Source organism: Silene latifolia, chromosome X, assembly GCF_048544455.1.
Source record: "Silene latifolia isolate original U9 population chromosome X, ASM4854445v1, whole genome shotgun sequence".
Lineage (NCBI taxonomy): Eukaryota > Viridiplantae > Streptophyta > Magnoliopsida > Caryophyllales > Caryophyllaceae > Silene > Silene latifolia.
In genome coordinates, this window is record NC_133537.1 from 283,107,361 (window position 1) to 283,116,060 (window position 8,700).

Sequence of the window (8,700 nt, forward strand, 5' to 3'; positions counted from 1 at the left end):
CTGCCGAAATTTCGACTCGGACTCAGAATTAGGCCTCAAATTAGGCTTGACTTGACCCTAACTACCACATGAGTGATCGAGTTTATGAGAATATGGCCAAAGATGGCGAAAAAGGAGCGATTTCAGGGCTTCCGAAGGCTCGAAAATCCCTTAACCAAGGCTCGTCGTCACGTGACGCGGCCTAAATTCGCTTTAATGTTGCAGGCGATGAGGCTTCTTCTTCTGGGAGGGCTCCCATGGAGATAGACGCTGCTGTTGTCGAGGAGGCTTTGGAGCAGGCCTTCACCGCTGCGGTGATGGCTGCTGGGGACGAGGTCCACGAGGAGGAGGCTGTTGAGGAGGAGGAGGCCCCAAGGCGGGCCAACGTCGGACGAGGAGGTCGTCAGCTGAGGGGAGCACCCGCGTGGGCTGAGACCTGGGAGAGTAGGCACTTGCTTTGGGCTGTAGAGGGTCACCTGTCCAACAGGACGGTGAAGAGTTTGGTAATTTTGAATTCATTACTCATCACTCACCTTCTTTCATTTCATTTGCTCATATCTTTTCCAATTTTCATTCAAAACTAAAGATAGCCTTTGTTTCAAATCACAATAGGAGGCCGGGGACATCAGGTCGTTCTCAGGCTACACGACGGCGATGGAGTGCTACGAGCGGGTGTTAGCGGAGGAGCGCGCCATGATCGAGCGTGGAGCGTTTAGTGCCTTGGTGCAGGCCTGGAGGGATATCGTGAAGAGGAAGTTGCGGGCTAACCTTAGCCTGGTCCGCGCTTTCTTGGACCGATTCTGGGACACGACTTCCACGTTTCACATGCCATTTGGTGAGGTGGGAGTCACTCTGGAGGACTACGGCATGATTTCTGGTCTGCCGTGTAGGACTGAGGAGGTGGAGTGGCCGGAGACTTCCATGAGGGTGGACTCGGCCGAGGCTAGGAGATTGATCGGCTGGAACTTGTCGCCGAAGGCTGTTACAGTGTCAGGCTTGGTGCCCAGTTTCTACGTTCGAGACTACATTGCGGGAAAGATCCCGGCGCTGGTGACGATTGACGGGAGGGAGACGGCTCCTCCTCCCTGTACAGCTGAGCAGAGGGCCCGCTTGTGGCTTTGGTGGTTTCTATCATCGATTTACCTCGGAGACAAGGGAGAGAGGCTGTCGATGAAGCTTCTTCTCTTCCTTTCTGACCTGAGCTCCCTAGGGCGTTGGGACTGGGTCACTGCTGGTTTTACGATCCTCATCCGCTTCATGAGGGCCATGGTTCGTCCGGAGTTGATGGAGAAGGGGACTTCTCCTGGTGCTGTCGGACCTGGACTACTGTTGGAGGTATGAACCTTTATTGAGACTAAAATCAATTCTTTTCCTTATCAAATTACGAAAGATCGTCATCGATTATCTTGTCTTATAGGCGTGGGTGTACTCCTACTTTCCGAGCCTCTCGCCCAAGAGGACGGAGCCGCTGGAGAGGGCCTATCCCGTCGTGAGGGATTGGGTGATGTGCAGGACGAGGATCAAGCGTTCCTCTCACAGTGTTTACCGGCGGGACGTGAACGCTCTTCAGCTGGACACCGTGAGCATCTCACATATATTCATTTTGCTTCTTTATTGCTTTTAATCGATCATAGGAATGATTCTTTGTTTGTCTTGTCCCAGTGGGTGCCCAGGCCTTGGGCGGAGTACGCTTGAGCGCCTCCTTTTGTGGCTGAGGTCCTTCGACCTAGGAGCTCGAGCCGGCTGTTGTTGAGGACGTCGATGGGTCATGTGTGGTATTTGGGCGAGCGCTTGGCTCGTCAGTGCTCTCGGGACGTGTTGACGGTTCCCGTCGATCCTCCTAGGACGATGTTCAGGGAGCCTTCCGAGGCAGAGAGGGAGGCTGACTTGGCTGGCGTTAGTGGTGACGCCCTCCTTCTTCCTGGCGAGGACTACTCGGCGTTCCTCTACGGGAGGTTGGCGTACTGGCCGGTAGTGGTGAGTATCTCTACTCTTCTTCTTTACTTGATTTTAAGAGTATGATGAAAGATCATCGATTAACGAGAGTCATATAACTTTGCAGGAGGTCGAGGCGGCGGGCATCGAGCCCCCAGAGTACCCCGAGACCCTCGAGTACACTGACGCGACCGGGAGGACGACGATCTCCGAGCTGCGTGACTTTGACGTGGCTGTGACGGATGCTGGCCTGGACGACTGACAGCATCTGATTCAGAGGGTGAGCCTCTAATTTGCATAATATTTGTGTAAGAACACATTTGGTTGAACTTTATTCAATTATTGAGAACTTCTTTCTTGAAAATGTAGGTTGCGCCGTCTCGGTTCGTGGCGTTATAGAGGGTGGCCAACTGGCTGTGAGCTACTGCCGTCGAGGCACTTGTTGGCGGTCGAGGTCGTCAGGTATGAACCTTGTGCCTATTTCATTTTTGAATTTTGGTTTTCCTTATAATTGCTTGAAATGATTGACATGAGCCAATTTTGTTGTTTACAGGGGGACCATGAGCTGGAGCGAGAGTTGGCCCAGTCTCGGGAGGAGACAGCTCGCTTGTTGAGAGAGCTCGAGGTTCGAGATGCCGAGATTGCTGCTCTCGCGGCAAGGGTTGCGGAGCTGGAGGGCGACCGACAGTAGTCTTGTTTTTGTTTGTATTTTTCACACTTTGTACATTTTGGACCTTCATTCTGGACATTTCGGACTTTGCTTGGGACTCGAGCCCCCAGTTTGTTGTACATTTCCCTTTTTGATTGTATATATGACGGCCTGAGTGCCTTTGCTGCTGGGTTGTGTTGCTTGTACCTGCAGGTTAGATGTGAACAGGTTTGGTAGATGACGGTTTACGCCGTCATGCTGCCGAAATTTACATAGAAGTCACGCAAAACATACATTTGTATATACATACGGCCTAAATTAGCGCAAAACGAATGACTCAACGAACGCAAAAAAAAAGCAAAAAGTAAATGCGAAAATGCAAAAAATTTGCCGGAAATGACCGGCGGTAGGGAGGGTTACCCCCTAAAAAAGAAAAAAAAAAAAAAAAAAAAAGAACCCTATAAGTTAGAAATGAAAAGACGTAAAAGAAATATATGAATGGAATAAATATATAAACTTTGAAACGAATTAAATTGGAATTGAAAATTATTTCCTAAAATGAAAATGTACAAGTGTGAAAAAAATGACGAAAATGTTGATATCGCCTCGAGATGCGTGCCCGCGGGATTAGGAAACACAAAACATGGTAATTTCCTCGTATTTACCAAAAAAACACCGGTAGGAATTGGAAATTATTCGTCATGGAATTAGGAAAGATCCAACGCGGAAAATCACAGAAACCTTGGTGAGGAAGAGGCGCAGCATGAGCTGCGTCCCTTTGAAGAGGCGCAGCACCTGCTGCGCCTGTTCCTAGGTGCGTCTGCTCTGGCAGATTTTAGGAAACAGAAATTAGTATAAATAGAGACGTCGATAAAGCTTTTATTCACACAATTCTTCCGTCTCTTCTTCGTCTTATTACATAAAATTCTCAAAACAAGCACTCATCATGAATACTTTGGAGATTCGCCTAAAGGAGTGGACCAACGAGTTTTCCAACATGGAGAAACACGACATGGGCGCCTATAATATTGGATCATTGTTGAGTTTGAAGCTCATCAAGGTTGTCAAACCGTTCTTGGATGCTTGTCTTGATTACTGGGACTCGAATTATCATGTTTTTCCATTCCCTGGAGGCGATATTTGCCCATTTCCTGAAGAAATTGCTGCGTTTGGTGGGTGGGACCCTGAACACTTGCCTGCTATTCCTTCTACTTCACAAGGGTATAAAAGCAAATTTAGAGATTTGCTCGGATTGACTAGGCTTGAGGTGGACCGTCTAGTGACCTCGAAAGGAGTGCGAAAGCTGGACTTCATTGACCAGTTTATTAACAGGGCCGACCCCACCGTTTCTTATGTTTCTAGGCGAAGGGCATTTGGATTTTGCTTGTTGCATGTGTATGTCCTCCAAGGGCATGTTGATGAAGACTTGAGAGGTGATCCTCGTCTTTTGGGCCTAGTTGAGCAAATGGAGCTGCGCAGGAGCCCAGCTTGTTGATGCTTAGGAGAGATCCTGTTGGGTTTGGATAATAGGAAAGCCAACCGTGACCTACCGTATTTGGAAAGTCCCGTTATCTTGCAGGTAAAAGAACATTTTCTTCTTCTTCTTCTTCTTTTCTTTTTTCGTTTTTTTTTCTTCGTTCGTTTTTTTTTGTTCTTTTTTTTTTCGTTTCTTTCGTTTTTTTTTCGTTTTTTTTTTTGATTTCTAATACCCGCTTTTGGTAGGTCTGGCTCATGGAACGGCTTCGATTGATTGAGCCCCCAGTTCATGTTCCTTCCTATCATGCTCGTTCGATTGCAATGAGGACCCGGTTGTACATGGTGGACTTCACTCGAGTCTGCGATTACTAGAAGAATAAACTGAAGAGTGATGATGGCCCCTTGATTAGGTGGATTGTACCATGGTGGCACCTCAAATCTGTCACTGGAGTGTCTTCTTTGGATCCTACCCGATCTGTGCGCATTCCTGGCTTGGAATTCATGGTGTGCCTCTTCCCGGAAAGGCTGATGAGACAGGTTGGACTGAAACAGACAATCCCGAAGCTTGATACCGTCCCGCAGACCGCTGTGGCGCTTACTACTGACAGTCGAAGGGAGTGGGCCATCAAATGGGCCCAAAGAAACATGTGGTTCTTGAACTCTTCTGCTAATGCCTTATGGGTGTCGGATTCTTATCTGCGATGGAGGAAAGCTACTACTCCGGAAGAGCGCGAGAGATGGAGGAAGCGCGAGCCCGTTGATTACAAGGTGCGCGAGGTGGAAAAGGAGAAAGAGAAGCATCTGACCGAAGGAGAGGAAGAAGCCGGGTTTTGAGTTGTTCATCCTTCGAAGAAATCGAAGACTTCTCTTGCCGTGGAGATGGTGATGGGCAAGAATGGTAAGGCTAGGCCTCGAGAAAGACCGTTGGTGATTAGGTCTGAAGTGGCGCAAGAGCGTCCGGCTCGAGGTCGTGACAAGAAATATGACAAGAATGACAAGGGCAAAGGGAAGATGGAGGAATAGCCCTAGTCTTTTATTATTATTGTTGTTGTAATAAAAAGGTGGGGTTTTTAGAATCCTAGCCTATTTTATTTATTATGTAGCGTATTATTATTATTAGAAAATGAATGAAATAAAAAAAGGTTAAATGGTTATGAAACCGTTGTGATTTTCTATTTATTATTCTTGTCGAATTCCAAATGCAATGCAAATGTCCTTCTATTTACATTTTAAAATAATGGGTTGTATCCGGTGACGGATTGCCTACGTATTCATTAAAAAAATGAAATCAAACCTTTGCGCGTAGTTCGAGTAAATGTAAAAGAATAATTGTTCTAAGCAAGAGCTTGTAATGAACTTAGAAAATAAGCATGAGCTTTTGCTTACTCTGAAGGTGCAAATTTAGTTTATTTGATGATATGAGGATGACAAATTTGTCAAAATGCAAGAGCAGAGTGACATTAGCTTATTTCAGCTTGGCCAGGGGCCGTTTATTTAGTGTCACAAGAGCGACACGTTTTGTTCCTATTCTAAGCATAATACCGTTTTAATTGGTCAAGGTTTGTCGGGTTGGAAAACTCATTCCCATCTAGGTCTGTGATTCTAACCGCACCCCCTGGAAGTATGGATTTGACTAGAAATGGTCCGGCCCAATTAGGTTTGAATTTTCCCCGTGGATCGACAGGTAAAAGAGCTCTAACCGATTTAAGCACTAAGTCTCCTTCTTTGATGTTCCTGGGCCTAACCCTTTTGTTGAAAGCGCGTTTGATACGTGCTTGATATGTTTGGACATTGTGCAAGGCGCGTAGCCTACGTTCATCCAGGAGGATGAGTTCTTCATATCTATCCCTCTTCCAGTCGGCTTCTGGGATTTGACTTTCGAGTAAGATGCGCAAGGATGGTATATTTAACTCGACTGGTTGTACAGCTTCCATGCCGTAGGTCAAATAGAAAGGAGTGGCCCTAGTGGGCGTCCTAACAGATGTGCGATATCCCCACAAAGCAAAGGGTATCTTGCTTGGCCAATCTCGATAGTTGTCAAATCATTTTCTTGAGAATTGTGACAATGTTCTTGTTTGCTGCCTCTACCGCGCCATTAGTCTGTGGTCTATATGGCGAAGAGTGGTGATGCCTAATTTTGTACTTGGCTAGCAATTGCTCTGTCTCAGCTTGGAAATGTGATCCGTTATCACTAATGATCTCATGTGGGCAACCGTATCGACAGATGATGTTGTTTTGTATGAACTTTGCCACGTTTTTAGCTGTGAGACTAGTGTAGGAAGCCGCTTCTACCCATTTGGTGATGTAGTCAATTGCCACTAGGATGAAACAGTGACCTCCTGTTCCAGCTGGAGTTATCTTCCCAATTATATCGATTCCCCAGGCAGAAAATGGCCAAGGAGATGTCATTGTATAGAGCAATGAATGAGGAACATGTTGTACATTCCCGAAGATTTGGCAATTGTGGCAATGTCTTACGTATTTGATGCAATCGGATTCCATTGTGGTCCAATAATACCCCAAACGTGTGATTTTCTTTGCCATCATGGGCCTACTCATGTGAGGACCGCATTCTCCATCGTGGACTTCTTCCATCACTTTCCGCGCCTGTGAATGATCAAGGCAACATAGAATGACACCAAGAGGTGTTCTTTTGTATAACTCTCCTTGCATGAGAACGTATTGGGAAGGTAGTAGGCGTATAGCGCGTTGTCCCCTCTTGTCCATATCCGGTGGATAGGTACCGTTGAGCTTGAAATTTAGGATTGCTTGGAACCAGGGTTCCTGTGAGATTTCCTCTTCATCGGTGATTTGATGGACATAAGCCGGCTCTGACCGTCGTTCGATACATAAAGGCATTTCTACTATGTCATCTGGCATATTAATCAAAGATGCGAGTTTTGCAAGAGCATCCGCAAATTGATTTTCTTCCCGAGGTAGGTGTAGATATGTCACGTGATCAAAGAATTGAGCAACTTGGTCTATTCTGGCTTGATAAGGTGCTAAGCTTTCGCTTCGGATTTTCCAAGATCTCGTAACTTGGTTGATGATCAGGGATGAATCCCCATGTACTCGGAGGTTTTTATTGCCTAAGCTCACTGCTGCTTGTAGTCCAATGAGACAAGCTTCGTATTCTGCAGCGTTATTTGTCACCTCGAAGCCGAGTTTGACAGAGATTGTTGTATGCTCACCTTCAGGAGAAATGAGCAACACTCCTATTCCAAATCCTCTTAAGTTTGATGCTCCATCAAAGTAAAGGTCCCAGGAGTCTACATCAGTTTGGAGTATATCCTCGTCTGGAAATGACCAAGTGTCTATTGTTTGTGCATCATTGATGGGATTCTCTGCGAAGAATTCGGCGACGGCGCGTCCTTTTATTACTTTCAGAGGCAAATACTTGAGATTGAACTCTGAGAGCATCAAAGTCCATCTTTCTAGACGTCCGTTGAGAACGGGTTTTTCGAAGAGGTATTTGACTGGATCCATTTTGGAGTATATTTTGACGGAGTAGCTAAGCATGTAATGACGTAGCTTCTTCTTTGCCCACACAAGAGCGAGGTATGTCTTTTCGAGTTGTGAGTATTTGCACTCGTACTCCAAGAACTTCTAACTACGGTAGTAGATAGCCCTTTCTTCGCTTCCTACAGTTTGAGCTAGCATGGCACCCATGGCAGTTTCGGTTACTGTGAGATGTAAACCAAGAGGTTGATCTCGTTGAGGTGGCATGAGCACTGGTGGTTTAGCCAATATCTCCTTTATTCGATCAAATGCCTTTTGGCAATCATCATCCCACATGGTGTGATCCGTTTTCTTGAGCTTCTTGAAGATAGGCTCGCAAATCATGGTGAGTTTCGATATGAATCGACTTATATATTGCACTTTTCCCAGGAATCCTCTGACTTCTTTTTCAGTTTGAGGTTGTGGCATTTCGATCAGAGCCTTGATTTTGGAAGGGTCTATTTCTATACCTCGTTGGCTTACGACGTATCCCAGGAGTTTACCAGATGTTACTCCGAATGTGCACTTCTGAGGATTGAGCCTCATGTTGTACTTTCGTAGCCTTGTGAAAAATTTGCGAAGGTTCGCAATATGCCCTTCTCTATCCTTGGATTTGACAATCATGTCGTCTACGTATACCTCAACTTCTTTGTGCATCATGTCATGTAAAAGTGTAGTTGCGGTGCGTTGATATGTAGCTCCGGCGTTGATTAACCCAAACGGCATTACCGTATAGCAATAGATTCCCCATTGAGTGACAAAGGCGGTCTTATGCATGTCTTCTATGGCCATCTTGATTTGGTTATAACCTGCATACCCATCCATGAAGGATAGTCATGCGTGGTCTGCAGTATTGTCCACCAATATGTCGATATGTGGTAGAGGGAAGTCATCTTTAGGACTTGCTTTGTTTAAATCCCTAAAATCAACACAAACACGGATTCTCCCATCCTTTTTGGGTACAGGTACTATGTTGGCTACCCAGTCAGAATACTCGGAAACTTTGATGAACCCGGCTTTGAATTGCTTATCAACTTCTTCCTTAATCTTGAGAGCCCATTCCGTTCTCATTCGGCGAAGCTTCTGTTTCACAGGCTTGAAACCTGGCTTAATCGGAATTCTATGCTTGGCGATATCCCTGTCAATCCCTGGCACGTCTTTGT